The sequence below is a fragment of the Petromyzon marinus genome, chromosome 5 (assembly GCF_048934315.1).
Source record: "Petromyzon marinus isolate PM22_M1 ecotype Great Lakes invasive population chromosome 5, UKy_Petmar_22M1.pri1.0, whole genome shotgun sequence".
Lineage (NCBI taxonomy): Eukaryota > Metazoa > Chordata > Hyperoartia > Petromyzontiformes > Petromyzontidae > Petromyzon > Petromyzon marinus.
In genome coordinates, this window is record NC_133671.1 from 8,873,088 (window position 1) to 8,887,822 (window position 14,735).

Below are 14,735 nucleotides of genomic sequence, written 5' to 3' on the forward strand. Positions count from 1 at the left end.
CGGCCGGATCGAGGGGGCTAAACGGGTGCGGCACGGGCTAGAGAAGAGATGGAGTGATGTGGTACAGGAGGACGTGGAGCTGAGTGGACTTGCCGATGACCGGTACCAGCGGTGTCAAGATCGGCCTCTGTGGAGGAGGCTCGTGAAGGACGCTACTGGGCAGTTGGAGACAGTCGCCCTCCAACAACAACGGAGGGCGGGGGAGCGACGCTCACAACAACGAGCGGAGCGCTGGGTGGCTAAAGCACAGCAGGTTGGCACAGTAGGGGACACAAGTGGTGCATCAGCCAGTCATCTCAGTCATTTGACCCGTGGCACCTGGGTCTGCCCCGTGACCTCCTGCCCGCGGGCGTTCGACACTTCACGTGGCCTCAAGGTGCACATGGCCTGGCACAAGCGTCGTGGTGACGTCATCGCCACTTAGTGGTGTGTGTGTGTGTGTGTCATGGTGTGTGTGTGTGTCAGTGTCATGGTGTGTGTGTGTGTCATGGTGTGTGTGTGTGTGTGTGTCATGGTGTGTGTGTGTGTGTCATGGTGTGTGTGTCATGGTGTGTCTCAGTGTCATGGTGTGTGTCAGTGTCATGGTGTGTGTGTGTGTGTTTGTCATGCTGTGTGTGTGTGTCATGGTGTGTGTGTGTGTGTCATAGTGTGTGTGTGTGTCATGGTGTGTGTCAGTGTCATGGTGTGTGTGTCATGGTGTGTGTGTGTGTCATGGTGTGTGTGTTTGACATGGTGTGTGCGTCATGGTGTGTGTGTGTGCGCCATGGTGTGGGTGTGTCAATGTTATGGTGTGTGTCAAGGTGTGTGTGTCTCATGGTGTGTGTGTGTCAGTGTCATGGTGTGTGTGTGTGTCAGTGTCATGGCGTGTGTGTCAGCGATGTGCGCGGCGCGTAATGAATAAATGAGTCCACCCCGCAATAAATGACCTCACTTTGCCCAGGTTTCCATGGAAACTAAGCTCATTCTCAAAAATTTCATTATGGGACATCGATTGGGAGCGCGAGCGAGGATGGCGAGGGGGAGGGAGCACGCGGGGGGGGGGGGGGGGGAGCGAGCGCGGGTGTCTGGTAATGCTTTAATTGTTGTTTCTCACCCATGTCAAAGTAACCCCAACCCTCACCCCCCGAAGAGGAGAGAGACGTGCGAGCGTCTGCGAGCGTCCGCGTGTCACGGCGGGCTGGGGAGTGGCGGCGCAGCGGGCCGTTCATTCGTCACTGTGCTCTGACCTTGGCGACCTCGGTTCGATTCCAAGCCCGTTGTATGTATATTCGTATATATGTATATTCGTGTGTATATATATGTGTGTGTACGCACGTTGAACTTCTTTGGTACCATTGTCCGTGAACCTGAGATTGGTCCGTTCACGGACGCCAGTTTGGCGGGCGCTATCTGATCTCGTCTCGGGGCCTCGCTTGGGTTCCACTTGGCATTCACACGGCTACGCGATGTGCTGTACGTGTGAACGTCCGCACCGGGGATACAAAGGTGGCCGGGTACGGTCCTGGTCACGCCACCACCTCACGCACTGGCACTGACCTGAATGGGTGCTTGCTAACACAGCAACTGTGCAAGTGTAAACCAGAGTTTGCACAAATCCACAAACCTCGTCTGATGCCTGATGATACCGGTTGTAATTACTGGCGAAACGCCCTCAATGTTGTGGAGTTCATCTCCAACACACCGGTTTGCTGTACTCGTAACGAATTGCCACGTTCTGTTTACGTGACAAAACCTTACTAACTGGCTGCGTCGGGTGGTGGTGGGATTGACGACACATATTTACGCGATCTAACCCAAAAAAACCTGTATTATGGATGATATTGGTCGCAAAAGTCTACTACATGTTAAACTAAACGAGAGTGTATGTCAAATTGCTAATGTGTGTGCGCGTGAAACTTTCTGGCGCGCTATGAACCCGCCGACGATTCCTGATCAAGGCCAACACCAGTAATGATTATCTGAAGCGGTCCTGGGCCTCCGCTAGGTCGACTCAACCTCAAATGAGTATCCCGTGCGGTGTGTGAACATCACCACTGGGGAGACAAAGGCGGCCGGGCGTGGTGCTGGTAACCCACCCCCTGGCGTGCCGTGCCGGCATTTCACAGGTGCTCGCGAACAGCACTTGCCCCTACAGTCTGTTAAGGATACACAGGCGATCTTTGTCTTTATGGGTGTTCTCTGTGTCTGTATACAGGAGTGTGGGGGAGGGGGGGGGAGCGGTGGCATTGGTCAGCACTGCGACCCGAGTTCGATTCCTGGCCACAGCTATCTGAACCGGTGCCCCCTCCCTCTCCCCCAACCCCCCCCCCCCCCCTATTTCACAAACCCACATTTACCATGGCGGTTAAGTATAGTTTAACAACACTTATTACTGACACTAGAGCAAGGTTATAATTCGCAAGTCAATTGACTAAGGGCTGCAAATGATTCCGTTATTATTATTACGGGTATAAGTGTGTTTATGAGTGTGCGTGTTTTGAATGTGCATGTGTGTACGTTGGTTGCGTGGATATAAATGCGTGAAGTGGCATTAGGTGAGCGTGGACGTGTTTGGTTACGTGCGTGTGATGCCGAGCGATTTTAGATTCCTGCACAAATCGTGATATTTTTTTCTATTGGATGATTCCCAGGTTCAATTCTCCATTCATGTGAATGGGTTTCTGACGTGTATTCTGCTTGGGAAGGATTCACGCGACGGCATGGGATTCTACTCCCAGTCAACATGTGAACGTTGGGACCAACGTCAGCATGTGGTTGGACCAACGTCACGAGTTTACTTGGGTTGTTCTTTTGTGATGCGAACGGAGCCTATGCAATGCTTAGCTTTAGCTAGCTAAACATTGCCAATTCCAGGGTGGCAAATCTGATTCCAAGTTGCCAGAATCGCCATTGCAATCCATGGCTAATTTATTCTAATTTATTCGATTTATTTTTTACCAGGTACGACCCACTGAGCTATTCGCTCTCTTTCAGAAGCGACCTGGCAACAAATGGCAGCTCAACGAAGTGGCTTATCATCACGTGGAAATTTAGAGCCGCAAAATTACTATGAACGCACCTTGATTATAAATGTGGAGGGAAAAAACCGAAGGACCCAGAGAAAATAAATTCACACGGCAACAGGGAGAGACACGCAAACTCCAAATATAGCAGCAGGCGTCAGGGTCGGGATCGCACCCACGACCTCCTGCATACCAGGCGAGGTAGTTAACATCTCCTTGCCACCCTGGCGCCAATGCCGAGTGCACACAGAATGGACCTTATTCCACCCCTGTTCCCATGTGGAATTCAGGCACGAAGGGAGGGCACATGGGAAATGGACGGCCTCGTGTAACAGCCAAAGCTATATGCACACGCACGTAGCTGTCCATGCAGGTATCTTGGCATTTGTGTATTAGGCGTGTACTTTATTCGGTGTGTGTGGGGAGCGGTAGTGCACACTGCACTAAGAACCCGGCGACCCAAGTTAATGCCAGCCTTCATAGGTGCTCACTAACAGCACTTGACCCAACAGTCTGTTAAAGGCTATAGGTACGGGAGATATTTGTATTTGTCTGTGTGTTTGATATGTGTATGAAGTATGTGTATGATACGTGAGTGTATTAGCATGAGTGTATTAGCATGCGTATGTTAGTTGTTTGTGTGTGTATGTATAAGCATGTGTATATGTGTGTGTGTGTGTATATTCAGATACGTGTACTACATGCAGCGCTATATTAATGTGTTCAGTGTGTGTACGAATATTAGTTGTGTATACAGGTGTATCACTGATTGTGTGTGCGCGTCTTTATGTGTATGCACGTGTACGTGTGCATGCACACATTAGTGCATGTATATATGTGTGCGTCAGAGCATTAGGTGTGTGTGCTGCATGTATATATATTTTAATGTGCGTGCGTGTGTGTGCGCGTGCGATCTTGGTGTATGTCGCATGCCCGCGCGGTAATTTCCGATAAAAGCCCCCCGCTTTCACCAAAATCAATATTTTTCGCTAAAACGCCCTGGAATGACGCTGACGTGGGGGGGGGGGGGTATTATTTATTAAGCTGCGCATCACCCCTCCCTGCACCCCTCCGTCCACCCATCCGTCGGCGCACGGCACCCTTCATCCCCGACCTCGCGGCCTTCGTTTAACCACGTGTGGGCCCCCCCCCCTCTGCCACCCTTCGTACCTGCGGGGCCATAGGAACACTCTGGATGATTGCCGTAATGACTTTACACATCCTTGCGGACGCCGAGCACGGACAGCTTCACGCTGCTGCGGCAGTGCTGGCTGTCTCTCCGACGCCGTTGTCATCAGCCCGTTGTTGCTGTTGCTCGTTCGCTGAACAATGGTCACGCTGGAATAATTGCTATTGTTACGGCTTAGGTAGCGTTTTTCATCTTAAATTGTGAGATTTTTAAACAGCAAATTAAGTTAAAATAGGAAATGCCTGAAAATAGGAAATTCCTTCTGAAAGGGAAATGTTTTTTTTTTAAAGACGGGGACGCGAAGATCCCAACCGAACCGGACTCCCCCGACAGCCTTCGGCCGAAGAGTTCCACAGTCTGGGTGCCACGGAAGCAAAGGCTGCCATCGCCCTTGGGACCTGTGCTTTGGTGTGGCGATGCAAGAGGAGGTCTAATCCGCCGACAACAGAGTCCATGTTGGAACGTAGGGGGCGCAGCAGTAGCAGCTCTCAAATATATTGCGGTGTGCGAGATCATCCAGGGTCTTAACTCCTCTCGAGGATTTGTCTGCAAGCTAGCCCCCCCTTGCCCAAACGTGCCCATCGCGTGTTGTCGTGTTAGCTTCCTCGAGATGCTGCTCCGGGCACGCGCAGCGGAACGTCGGATGTTGCGTCGACGCAACACACGGTGCAACCCGAAAACGCATCGGAGAGCTTTAAACCGCAACCGTGAAAAACGGAATAATAATATTCTATTGTGAATGCATTACTATTATTACTACGCTTGTTTACCCAGGAAAGCCTCGCTGAAAATCAAGCCCCTTTGAGGAGGGTCCTGCCAGGTTTTTTGCAGTAGTTGGGGCGGGGTCAATGTTGCTGCTGTAGTAATTTAGTAATTTGCTGGTAAATACTCATCGGGAGGTTTGGCTAATACCAGGGGAGAACTATTGAAACTAAAAAAAACAATGTTTTATTTTACAGCAGCATTGCTGCGGTTGCACTGCAGCAATGCTCCTGTGGCGGTCGGTATGGTCAATTTAAACTATTAAACCGAACAATTTGTTTTGCCAGGTAAGGTCCACTGAGCTATGTAGCTCTCTTTCAGAAGCGACCTGGCCATATGGCTTATCACGTGGGAATTTAGAGCAGCCAAATACTCTAAATACATGTTTCTAAATGTGGTGGGAAAAACCTCAGGATCCGGAGAAAAATCCAGACGAGCACGGGGAGAGAGAGAGAGAGAGACATGCAAACTCCAAATATACAGGCGTCAGGGTCAGGATCGAACCCACGATCGCCTGTATACCAGGCGAGGGAGTTAACATCTCGCCACCGTGGCTCCCACATACAACGACCTCCACAGGGAATGGCCCATCTTGCTGTTGGGCACAAGTACTGCGTGTTGTTCGGCAAGCCGCAGAAGCTCCGTGCGGTGGGACATCGTGCCAAACAACAGGCGGTAACAAGTGGACAACGCACCAGAGGCTGCAGACACCCTCTCTCTCTCTCACTCTCTCTCAAGCCTGGCTCTTTACACAGAGTCAAGGGCTAGGCTCCAGCGGTAACTCGATCCTTGGAGTACGCTGCACGATGGTCGATGCTAGATGGAAGCTGGGCTGATGCTGGGCCTTAAGTTCCTCTTATTTATTTTTTTGGTTTGTTGTATGTATGTATGATAAACTTTGTTCACACTGTATGTAACCAACCGTGCTAATCGGAGGTGCAGTGTTGAGTCTACGGGCAGTGTTGAGTCTATGGGGAGTGTTGGGTCTATGGGCAGTGTTAGTCTATGGGCAGTGTTGAGTCTATGGGCAGTGTTAGTCTATGGGCAGTGTTGAGTCTATGTGCAGTGTTGAGTCTATGGGCAGTGTTAGTCTATGGGCAGTGTTGAGTCTATGGGAAGTGTTGAGTCTATGGGCAGTGTTAGTCTATGGGCAGTGTTGAGTCTATGGGCAGTGTTGGGTCTATGGGCAGTGTTAGTCTATGGGCAGTGTTGAGTCTATGGGCAGTGTTGGGTCTATGGGCAGTGTTAGTCTATGGGCAGTGTTGAGTCTATGGTGCAGTGTTGAGTCTATGTGCAGTGTTAGTCTATGGGCAGTGTTGGTCTATGGGTAGTGTTGAGTCTATGTGCAGTGTTGAGTCTATGGGTAGTGTTGAGTATATGTGCAGTGTTGAGTCTATGGGCAGTGTTGAGTCTATGGGCAGTGTTGGGTCTATGGGTAGTGTTAGTCTATGGGCAGTGTTAGTCTATGGGCAGTGTTAGTCTATGGGCAGTGTTGAGTCTATGGTGCAGTGTTGAGTCTATGTGCAGTGTTGAGTCTGTGGGTAGTGTTGAGTATATGTGCAGTGTTGAGTCTATGGGCAGTGTTAGTCTATGGGCAGTGTTGAGTCTATGGGCTAGTGTTGAGTCTATGGGTAGTGTTAGTCTATGAGCAGTGTTAGTCTATGGGCAGTGATAGTCTATGTGCAGTGTTAGTCTATGGGCAGTGTCAGTCTATGGGCAGTGTTGAGTCTATGGGTAGTGTAGAGTCTATGGGCAGTGTTAGTCTATGGGCAGTGTTAGTCTATGTGCAGTGTTGAGTCTGTGGGTAGTGTTGAGTATATGTGCAGTGTTGAGTCTATGGGCAGTGTTAGTCTATGGGCAGTGTTGAGTCTATGGGCTAGTGTTGAGTCTATGGGTAGTGTTAGTCTATGAGCAGTGTTAGTCTATGGGCAGTGTTAGTCTATGTGCAGTGTTAGTCTATGGGCAGTGTCAGTCTATGGGCAGTGTTGAGTCTATGGGTAGTGTAGAGTCTATGGGCAGTGTTAGTCTATGGGCAGTGTTAGTCTATGGGCAGTGTTGAGTCTATGGGTCAGTGTGGAGTCTATGGGTAGTGTTGAGTCTATGGGCAGTGTTAGTCTATGGGCAGTGTTAGTCTATGGGCAGTGTTGAGTCTATGGGTCAGTGTGGAGTCTATGGGTAGTGTTAGTCTATGGGCAGTATGTATGTATGGTGAACTTTTTTCGCACCGAACGTAGCCAACCGTGCTAATCGGAGGTGCGAGTTACCTTCGTGAGCCACCCCTCCCCTATTCCCCATCCCTCCTCCCCCCCCCCCTTTGTCTCTAAATTTCCCCTAACCCTCCCCCGATCCCCATCTCATGGCCAGGTCAGAAAGTGAACCTGGTACACCGTGGTAAATAGCTCCCGTTCGAGGAGGTAAGCCTACCCAGAAAGCAACCCCCTCCCCCACCCCTCTAACGGCATGCTGATGCTACCCGTGCATTGTAATGTGCCCTCCGATGTGATCGCTGATATTGCTTCGAAGGAAGAAAAAAACGACCAAGAGACACCGCAGCGATCGGCGACTGCCCGACGTGAAATTCACAGCAGATGGCACGACTCTGGCGAATCCCCGTCGACATTAACCAGGGAGTCAACCGCTGATCAAAGAAGAATAATAATAATAAGTCAATAAACGATTCTAATTCGAAGGTATTTATTGACCGGTTGCTGGGCGAAGTTGGCTACCCACCCCGGTGTCTGTGTCAGCCACGTGGAAGCTGGTAAACCAAATCAGTTGGCCGTGACGTGACAACCCGATTTGATCGCCTCTGTCCAGTTGGTGGGAGGGTTGTAGTTGAGGCTTGACATTGTATAGACACTGCACGACGATCTCACCCAAAAATAAAAAGGTGACGTTATACAGGCTGTAAGAGGGGGGGGAGGGGGGTTGGTGTCGTACGTGTGCGTGTTGTGTGAATGTATTCGCCAGCAGAGGGCGTCTCTCCCCGGTACAAGGGGAGAATTTCACGAGAGGTGGGGGGGGTGCGGAAACTTCACGCAAGTTTAGCGAAGACTGCAAACAGGTGTGTACGCGCGTACACACACACACACAGGTAAACACACACACACACGTGTAACATACAGCCCTACGAGCATTTACACTTTCATGAACACCACGTGTGTACGTACAGACGCACACAGCTAGGTACAAATACAAGCGACAGACAGGCAACGCAATGCGTATACGTACTGCTAAAATTGAGAGTGTGAACACACAGCGATGTGGAACACAAAGCGAAATCGCAGGAGACATCTGCATGCCGAGTAGCGCATTCAGTACACACACAGCACATAGAGTACACACACACAGTACAAACACAGTACACACACAATGTTGTCCCACGTCCGAACGCAAAGCCGCATCCGAGTGAATTAAAACCGCACGCGGCGAATTTTGTTAAGAAATAGGTGAGCCGCATATAACGCGAAATCGCACAAAGCAAGGGAAACCTGTGCACGAACAGGTGTTATGGGTTAGGGATCATCATGCACTCCAACATCCATCGCACCATTTCGCTCAGGTCCATTAACATCACCACCCCCATCATCATCATCTCTGCCATAATCAAAAGATAAGATCCCTATCAACATCCCCACGATCTTTACTGCATCATCATCAACAACCCCATCTTCATTCAAACAATCATCACCCCCATCAAAATCATCACTCAAATATAATCAACCCATTATGACTGTCACAATCATCATCATAAGAGCACCTTGACTGGGAGTCAAACCTGGAATCTGGGGAGGCCCAGGGTAACAAGATTGACTTAATTTCCAGCAGTATTGGGTTGGCCAGGGGTGTTTCGGTGTCGGCTCACGATGGCCGTGTCAGAGCAAAACGGGAGGCAGGGACTCACCTTAGTCCGTCCTCTCACGCGTGTGTGATGGCAGGCTCATGGTGCCCTGTACAACACAAAGACACACACGCACACAGCGATTGTGCGCTCCATTACATCTCAAGAGGCGCCTGTGACTCATCACATCAAATAAAAAAAGCCTAAACTTCTACATGTTCAAACAAGCAATCGGGGTTGGGGGGGGGGGACGTTTGAATGCTTTGGCTACCATGGGCCAGTAGAAATGCCACATTGCCATGGGCCAGTAGAAATGCCACATTACGATGGGCCAGTAGAAATGCCACATTACGATGGGCCAGTAGAAATGCCACATTACCATGGGCCAGTAGAAATGCCACATTACCATGGGCCAGTAGAAATGCCACATTACCATGGGCCAGTAGAAATGCCACATTACCATGGGCCAGTAGAAATGCCACATTACCATGGGCCAGTAGAAATGCCACATTACCATGGGCCAGTAGAAATGCCACATTACCATGGGCCAGAAGAAATGCCACATTACCATGGGCCAGTAGAAATGCCACATACCATGGGCCAGTAGAAATGCCACATTACCATGGGCCAGTAGAAATGCCACATTACCAAGGGCCAGTAGAAATGCCACATACCATGGGCCAGTAGAAATGCCACATTACCATGGGCCAGTAGAAATGCCACATTACCATGGGCCAATAGAAATGCCACATTACCATGGGCCAGTAGAAATGCCACATTACCATGGGCCAGTAGAAATGCCACATTACCATGGGCCAGTAGAAATGCCACATACCATGGGCCAGTAGAAATGCCACATTACCATGGGCCAGTAGGAATGCCACATTACCAAGGGCCAGTAGAAATGCCACATACCATGGGCCAGTAGAAATGCCACATTACCATGGACCAGTAGAAATGCCACATTAGCATGAGCCAGTAGAAATGCCACATTACGATGGGCCAGTAGAAATGCCACATTACCATGGGCCAGTAGAAATGCCACATTACCATGGGCCAGTAGAAATGCCACATTACCATGGGCCAGTAGAAATGCCACATTACCATGGGCCAGTAGAAATGCCACATTACCAAGGGCCAGTAGAAATGCCACATTACCAAGGGCCAGTAGAAATGCCACATTACCATGGGCCAGTAGAAATGCCACATTAGCATGAGCCAGTAGAAATGCCACATTACCATGGGCCAGTAGAAATGCCACATTACCATGGGCCAGTAGAAATGCCACATTAGCATGGGCCAGTAGAAATGCCACATTACCATGGGCCAGTAGAAATGCCACATTACCATGGGCCAGTAGAAATGCCACATTACCATGGGCCAGTAGAAATGCCACATTACCATGGGCCAGTAGAAATGCCACATTACCATGGCAGGGGCCAGTCTCTCCATAGGACGACCAATCAGAGGCGGATCTGGTAACACGCGCCCTGGACGGTAGGGAGGGCGGGTGTTCCTGAAATGTCAAGCTTTTATATGGGGCCCTGCAGCATCAACTTAAACAAAAAACATTCCATGTATTGTCTCTGCTGAATATCAATTAAGTACCAATAATAACGATTTTCGGGGGTCTCCAGGGAAGAGGGACCAGTGGGGGGGGGGGGGGGGAGACGCCCCTCGGATCGTCAACTAGGACCACTGCTGACTTCAAAAACTTGAACGATCCGGGAGATATGATGGCGGTCATGGCGATGATAGGGATGTTGACGATCATGATTGGGACAATGGTGGCGATGGTGATGATACATGATAGGGATGATGGTAGTGGTGGTGATGATGATGGTGATGATGGTGGTGATGTTGGTGATGATAGGTATGATGGTGACGCTGGTGGTGATGATAGGGATGAGGATGACGATGGTGGCGATGGTGGTGATGGCGGTGATTTGAAGGGACCAGTGACCTGTATTGAACTTGCGATATCCTGACTGGGGAGCCCGAGGGCTTTGGCCACAGCGACACACACACACAGCGACGCACACACACAGCGACACACACACACAGCGACACACACACACAGCGACACACACACACACAGCGACACACACACACAGCGACACACACACAGCGACACACACACACACAGCGACACACACACACACACACCGACACACACACACACAGCGACACACACACACAGCGACACACACACACAGCGACACACACACACACACAGCGACACACACACACACAGCGACACACACACACAGCGACGGCTGGCCGCACGCATTACTCCAGTCGTCGCATGTTCGCACAACACCTGTGGGTCTGCAGCACTTACTATGAATTACGATAATATAAGGTTCTGTGATGGGAGAGAAAGAGAGAGCGAGAGATGTAGTGAGAAGGGAGAGCGACTAAGGAAGTGAGATAGCGAGAGGGGAGAGAAATGGTGACAGTTATAATTGAGAGAGAGAGAGCGATGGAGCGAGATGCACGGTAACATAAAATGACAGAGACACACACACTGACACACAGAGAGGGAGAGAAATGCACGGGGCGATACAGGGAGGGAGAGAACCACACAGAGAGGGGTAAAAAACAACAAAAACCCGGCAATCGTGCAGATAAGCGAAACGCTGACTCGCGCGATGCAAAAAAAAAGTTCCCGATCGGCGTGGAACAAAGCAGAGAAAGAGAGAATTGGGAGTCGAGCTGGGCTTGGGTGAATGAAGAGAACACATTGCACGTACACAATGGGGGGTCTCTTTTTGTGCAGGCGCCGGTGACCGAGGCTGAGACTGTCAACTCGCCGCTACTCTCGTGATCCGGTTAAATCGCGGGTGGCGCCTGGAGCCCGGATTCGAACCCAGGTTCTCCGTGGTGAGAGCTCTACTTCTCTTGACACGACCACTGCAAACCCTCTGCCCCAGAATCTCACTGGCACGCTCTTGACACCGGTTCAACGCTCTGCCGTGGCCATTATAAACCACCCCTAGAGGCACCCAGGGCCCAGGACTCGAACCCAGGTGGCCCAGCGGCATTCCCAACACGGCCCCGTCATAAAATCAGCCGGCACCGCGGCTGCCTCAATCCCTTCGCTGCTCAAACTTAAAATTTCCCCTGCAACGGCATTCGACAAACGGCGATCGCATCCGACCCGGTTAGCGGCGGCCACGACAGGTTTGATTCGCGGTGCTGCTTTGCGGTGAATCGTCCAGGAACGCAACGTCAGCTGCACACGGGGGAGTGAGGCTGTCACCCGTCACCAACCCGAGTTAAGAACTCAACGCAAAAAGGACAAGCGCTTGATCGTTCGCAACAAACGCGCGTTCTCCCGCTTTCGCCAAAGTCCCATCGTCAATCTTAACGCGCCCCACGCTTTTGCTTCCGCAGCCGATATCAAAAAGCAGGACTGTCGAGATCCCATACCCTCGGTGTAGTTTTCCCAAGCATTACAGTCGCTGCGCCGACGAGCTGTTTAATTTATCGTGTCGTCATTTGGAGTGGGAGTGCAGGAAGCGTGTAAATGGGTAGCTTCCTGCTTTCGCGTGCCACTGCTGCATTGTGGTGGATGTTGGCAAACGATTGTGAACATCTCAAATGCAAGTCCCTGCAGGAAAAGCCTGTATTGCGGTATGTATGTATGTATTTCAAACTTATTTTGCACCGTACGTAGCCAACCATGCGGATATCAATCAAGCTTTTGGCTATGTGCAGCTTCGGATAGGTACATTATGTCTTGTAAGGGGATGGTAGTTATATAATCAGTCCAGCTTCTTCACATTTTTTTCGGCTTTTATGTAAAAAAAAATTCCAGCGATGGGTGTGGAATTGGAGAGGCGCCAGGGATCAAGCAACTGTGATGACCTGAGGGTTCATATACCTCATGCGTTATGGGACGGCCAAACCTGAGTCCACGTTATTTGACCTGAAGTTTTGCCAGATTTCTCCCGGAACTCGAGATGAAGGGCAACTCGACCAGGCCAACAAATTAGGTGTTTCCTACGACGTGCCGATTTCTATTCAAGGAATACCGCAAAAGCAAAATGCCAAGACTGCTTGTTGCTAAGAAAATCTACTTTTTAACCATTAAATCATAGAAATCTGCCACAGGCAACAGATTTGTTTGTTTTATCGTAACACTTTTGGTGATGTATTTGTGCTGGGCCCTGAATTTTAACAAAGGCAATTCAGAGGCCAGGATGAGAAGAAAAATCACCCCAAACAATTTGGGCTGCAGCGCGAATTAGCAGTCAGATTACCAAAAAAAATACAGGAAACGTGCTGTGAAAACGCCGAACTTCGAGCTCAAACTTTGGTTACGAGGATCATGGAAAACCCCTACTTAGAGGGTTAATGCCGATGTCAGGATCGCTAGGGCAGTACCTCTTAGGTTCACCGGCAGGGTGGCTAAGACTCACGATGATCATGTCAGAGGACTGAGCCAAGCAACGGTGAGGCCCGAGGTTCGCGTGAAGGTGTTGGTCACCTGAGATTAAAATAAGGTGCTCACGTGCAAGCAAGTCAGCCGTCTCAGCCCGGTCACCGAGGACCGAATAAAATCCCACGATAGAATTAGCTTTTTTTGGTTAATCCGGACTTAATCAGGCTCCGAGGACAAACACTTTGGTTGAATGATGCGCGATGAACCGCTGTTCACAATGCGTAAAGAAGCAGCCTTGTGGGCCCGTACATGAGAGGCCTATGGAAGTCACTCCTGTTGATGTGTTCTGCCGTGTCACCGGCCAGAGCCGTTGTGAATCAGATGATCGAGAGTTCTGGAAGGAGAGCTTTCATCTTGTGACTAGCCACCTCTAAAAGGCAATTGGGATGTATTCCAGCCATTCCCAATCCACTAATGGATGAAGGTTTTGTGATTTGTTTTACTATACTTCTCTGCGGGTTGGTGAAGTAGTGGTGGTGGGGGGGGGGAGTGTTCAGATATCACTCGCCAACGATTTTGGCCGTGGCCTGGAATCCAATTCTGGATCCCAAGGTTCAGTGCGCAGTGCGCTCACTTCTGCAACCACCGCTCCCACCAACCAGTGATGCGATTTTGGATATAATGCAAACAACACATTTTTGTAGTTGTTTGAGTTTGTGCCTTGACAAAATAACTTAAATGTTGATTTAAAGCTTTTGTGACTGCAGGGATTCATATTCTTGGTTCTTTCGGTAAAGTCACCATGTAGAAGGGAAACAATAAAATAATAAAAAATATAAAACAATAAAATTCTCACGACGTTTCGACTGCAACACAAGCAATCATCATCAGGTGTGAAAACCACAGCATGAAATAAAATTTTCTTGCTGTGGTTTTCACACCTGATGATGATTGCTTCTTGTGTTGCAGTCGAAACGTCGTGAGAATTTTGTTGTTTTATATTTGTATTATTTTATTGTTTCCCTTCTACGTGACTTTACCGAAAGAACCAAGAAAATAACTTAAGGTATTTTTGTCCAGTTGTTGTAGCTTATAAACGATATTTTTTTGCAGGAACTTGTCAAAGAAGCCCGCCCACGGGTGTTGCCTCTCTTCCGTTCCAAAACGTCGCTGAGTAATTCAGAAATTACGGAATGTCTTTTTTTGCGGGGTTTTATTCTAAAAAATACACCCACCCGTAGTTTAATTAAAATAAATTACAGGTGGTAACTATGAACTGGAATTTCTGGTTGCGAGCACGGATCTTCTACTAAATGTGGGCGTTAGCGTGGGTGTGTGTGCAGTGGTGCATTTTTGTAAAATGCTAAATCGAATTAAAGGTGTGTGCATGGCGTGTGTGTGCGCACGTGTGGGGAGCGGTAGTGTAGTGGTTAGCGCGCTGCGCTACGAACCTGGCGATCCAGGTTCGATTCTCGCTCACGGCCATCACCAGTGACGATTATCTGAACCGGTCCTGGGACTCCACTAGGTCGACTCAGCCTCAAATTAGTACCT

The 14,735-nt window shown here is 49.7% G+C and overlaps 1 protein-coding gene across 5 annotated transcripts in view; it reads right to left on the reverse strand.

Annotated features, from left to right (window-relative positions):
- The window catches only part of CASZ1 (castor zinc finger 1), a 140,016-nt gene that overhangs the window by 51,744 nt on the left and 73,537 nt on the right, over positions 1-14,735 (reverse strand). For all 5 annotated transcript variants that reach the window (XM_076061156.1, XM_032946848.2, XM_032946847.2 and 2 more), the window contains exon 3: positions 8,858-8,903. The gene's annotated coding sequence lies outside the window, so the exon portion shown is untranslated. The remainder of the gene's footprint in view (positions 1-8,857; positions 8,904-14,735) is intronic.